This window comes from Dasypus novemcinctus, chromosome 14 (assembly GCF_030445035.2).
Source record: "Dasypus novemcinctus isolate mDasNov1 chromosome 14, mDasNov1.1.hap2, whole genome shotgun sequence".
Lineage (NCBI taxonomy): Eukaryota > Metazoa > Chordata > Mammalia > Cingulata > Dasypodidae > Dasypus > Dasypus novemcinctus.
Window position 1 is genome coordinate 108,599,005 of NC_080686.1, and position 4,474 is coordinate 108,603,478.

Genomic DNA, 4,474 nt, shown 5'->3' on the forward strand with positions numbered 1-4,474 from the left:
TCAGCACATCGATGAGATGCACTGAAAACGCAACTCCTGCAGTCGCACTGGTCAGCAGACAGGGCCCGGTTCCTCAGGACAACACCCAGCTGCCCACCAACGCTCGGGAGTCCAGCGATTTGGGCTACGGAGTTTGCCTCATCGCCGTGTTCACCTGACCTCTTGCCACCTGGCCACCCCTTCTTAAGCATCTCGACAACTTTTTGCAGGGAAAACATTTCCACAACCAGCAGGATGCAGAAGATGCTTTCCAAGAGTTTGTCGAATCCCGAAGCACAGATTTTTACGCTACAGGAATAAACAAACTTATTTCTCGTTGGTGAAAATGTGTTGATTATAATGGTTCCTATTTTGATTAATAAAGATGTGTTTGAGTCTAGTTCCAATGATTGAAAATGTATGGTCTGAAACCACAATTCCTTTTGCACCAACAAATAGGAAAGCATTGCCTAATCCAAGGTCATGAAGATTTATGCCTGTGCTTTCTTTTATGACTTTTATAGTTTTAGCTCTTACATTTAGGTTTTTATGCATTTGGATTTGATTTTTGTACAGTGTGAGGTAGGGGCCCAACTCCATTCTTTTGCCTGTGGACATCCAGGTGTTCAGCAGTTGTTGACAAGAATATTCTTTCCCCCTTTTAATGGTCTTGGCCCTTTGTCAGAATGCAGCTGACTGGGGAGCAGATGTGCCTCACACAGTTGAGCGCCTGCCTCCCACATGGGACATCCTGGATTCTGTTTCTGATGTCTCCTAAAGAAGACAACAAACAATGAGCAGACAACAAGCAGACATTGAGCAAAAACAACAAGCAGACATCAAGTGAAACAAGTAGACAACAAGCAAAACAAAACGAACAAAAACAAATGACCAGGGAGCAGGTGTGGCTCAAGCAGTTGAGCATCCGCCTCCCACATGGGAGGTCCTGGGTTTGGTTCCTGGTGGCCCCTAAAGAAGACAAACATACAATGAGCAGGCATTGAGCAAAAACAATGAGCAAAAACAAGCAAACAGACGAGGGAGCCATCTCAGGGTGGGGGGGATGGAACGAAATCGCAGCTCCCCACAGCTGGACTTTCAATTCTACCACCCTCAGCCTCGTGCAGGTACACAATGTCTTGGTTATGTAGTATTGTAGTAAATTTTTAAATTGGGTGGTGGGAATCTTTCAAATTTGATCTTTTATTTTGAGATTATTTCGGGTTTTCTGAATCCCTTGAATTCCTGTATGAATTTTAGGACCAGCTTGTCCATTTCAGAAAAAAAAAAAGGAAGCTGGAATTTTGATCGGGACTGCATGGAACCTGTGGATCAATCTGCAGAGTATTGCCAAGACTAAGTCTTCCGATTCATCAATCTGGGATGTCTTTTTATTGATTGAGAGCTTCAATTTTTCTCAACAATGTTTCACAGTTTTCAGTATACAAGCCTTGCACTTCTTTGGCTAAATTGACCCCTAAGCATTTTATTCTTTTTGAGGCTATTGTAGATGGAATTTTTTGCTTAATTTCTTGCCAAGATGGTTCATTGTTAGTGTATAGAAATCCAATATAGTAAAAAATAACTTTTACATTGAAATAATTTCAAATTTATAGGACAGTTGCAAAAATAATACAAACCCCATTCAAAGAACTTCAAAATATGCTCCCCATCTGTATCTCTAAAATTGGATGTAACAATTTTAAATTTTGCCACCTTTGTCATTTATCTATCTGTCCATCTGTGATGTTAGGCTATTGTGTCAACTCGGCCAGGTAACTGTGTCCAATTGTCTGGTCAAGCAAGCACTGGGCTAACTGTAATACAAGGGCATTTATGGACTTTAGTCACCATTGACTTTATTGCAGTGGTAAATCATAGGCAGCTGAGTACAATTACAGCAATCAGGGAGATTACCATCAGCAATGAGTAATGCTAAACCAAATCAGTTGAATGCCTTAAAAGGGAAAGTGATTCCAGCATTGAAAGAGATTTTCCCAGCTCGTCTTTGGACAGCCATCGTCTCCCAGAACTCGTCAAGAACCTTCACTGGACTTTCATCGGAGCCCCTGGCTGCACCTGCCTGCGGAGCCTGGACCTGTGCCTCCCCACGGTCACGTGAGAGACTCTGATAAATCTCTTACCACCGACGGATATCCCTTGTTAATTCTGGTTCCCTAGAGAACGCTGACTAATACACCAGCTCTCTAATCTATCATCTTATAAACATTTGAGAGCAGGCGGTGCTCATAGTACTTCCATGTGCATTCCCTAAGAAGAAAAATACTCACTGTGCAATCACCTTAAGGACAGTTACCAAGTTGAAGAAGTCTAATGTAGATGTAAAGCTTGCCTTCTATTTTCCACTTTTTTCTTATTTCAATAATGTCCTTTGAGCCGTTTCTCCTCCATTCTTAGATCCCATCCAGTATAATGTAGTGCATCTAATTGTCATCTCTTTAGTTGCTTTTTTTAGAAAGAATTATGAAAACATACATATACGTCATCCCATCCCAGCCCCTCCCAAGCATACCATTCGAGTGGATTAATCACACTCAAGGTGCTGCAGTACCCCTACCACGTTCCTTTACTAGAACTTTCCCTTTACTCCAAACAAAACCCTCCGCTCATTCTGCACTAACTCCTCACTCTCGCTGCCCCCACCCCAGTAGCCCGTGCTCTCCTTTCTGTCTTTAGGAGCTTGTGTGTTCTCTGATTGTGTGTGTGGTTGCCAGGGGCTTAAATTTAACATCCTGAATCTATAACCATCTTTGCTTTGATACCAACCTTATTTCAATAGCACACACAATCTATGTTCCTGTACAGCTCCGTCCCCCCCCTTTCCATAGTTCTTGTCACAGGTTAAATATTTATATGAGTCCAAGCCATTGCTTTATCATTACATTTTATGCATTTCCCTTTTACATTCTGTAGGAAGTAAAAGGTGGAGTTACTAAAAAAAAAAAAATGCAATAGCTGGGAAGCAGCTGTAGCTCAATCAGTTGGGCTCCTGCCTACCATACGGCCGGGCCTCCTTGTGAAGGCAGGCCCACCGACATGCCACGGAGTGCCGACTCAGCAGGGGGATGCAACAAGAAGAGAGACAAGCAAACACGCAGAAGAGCGTGCAGTCAATGGACACAGAGCAGACGGCACGCAAAAAGCCACAATGGTGGTGGTGGTGGTGGGGGGATACAAAAAAAAATACAGTAGCACTGGTCTTTATGTATACCCACATCATTATTGTTATTGGAGACCTTTCTTTCTTCACGTTGGTTTGGTCGATTGTCCAGTGTCCTTTCATTTCAACCTGCAGAACTCCTTCTAGTATCTCTGTGAGCTGGTCTAGGGGTGGTGAGTACCCTCAGCTCTTGTTTATCTGGGAATGTCCTAATCCTTCCCTCATTTTAAAAAGACGCTTTTGCTGGATACAGAATTCTTGGTTGGCAATGTTTTGCTGTCGGCTCTTTATATACGTCATCCTCTGCCTTCTTGCCTCCCTGGTTTCTGATGAGAAATCGGCACTTAATCTTGTTGGGGCTGCCTTGCTTGTGGCCAGTTGTTTTCTCTCCTGTGGCTTCCAGAATTCTTTATCTTTGACATTTGACAGTTAGATTATAATATAGTGTGGTGTGGCTTCATTTGGGTTTATACTGTTTAGAGTTTGTTGAGTATCTTGGTTGTGTATATTCATGTCCCTCATTAAATTTGGAAAGTTTTCAGCCATTATTTCTTAGAATATTCTCTGTTCCTTTCTCCTGTCTTTTAAACCAGATAAGAAAAAAAGGAGTTACAAGCAAAAATGAATTGATGCTGTCTTTTCTATTTGCTTATGCGTTACCTTTATTGGTGTTCTCTTTCTGCCTACAGATTTGAGTTGCTGTCGAGTGTCCTTTCTTCTCAGCTGGAAGGTCCCCCGTTAGTATTTCTCCTAGGGAAGATTTGCTCATGACAAATTCTCAGGAATTTTTTTGTTTTGCTTTGTTTAAAGATTTATTTTATTTATTTATTTTCTCCCCAGCACCCATGTTGTTTGTGCTTGCTGTCTGCTCTCTGTGTCCACTCATTGTATGTTCTCTATGTTTGCTCATTTTTTCTTTAGGAGGCACTGGGAACTGAACCTAGGACCTCCCATGTGAAAGAGGCGCTCAATCGCTTGAGCCACCTCCGCTTCCTGCTTTGTTGTGTGTGTGTCTCTCTCTCTTTCCTCTTTGTGTCTCCTTGTTGCATCAGCTCACTGTGCCCACCCATCATGCCAGTTTGCTGTCTTGCTCGTCTTCTCTAGGAGGCACCGGGAACTGAATCCAGGACCTCCATGTGGTAGGCGGGCGCGCCAATGCTTGAGCCACATCCGCTCCCCTTTTCTTTTAAATCTGGGAATTTCTTGATCTCGCCTCCATTTTTGAAGGGTAATTGTGTTGAACATACAATGCTTGTTTGACGAGTTTTTTCTTTCAACACTATGCGTTTGTTAACCTGTTGCCTTCTGGTCTCC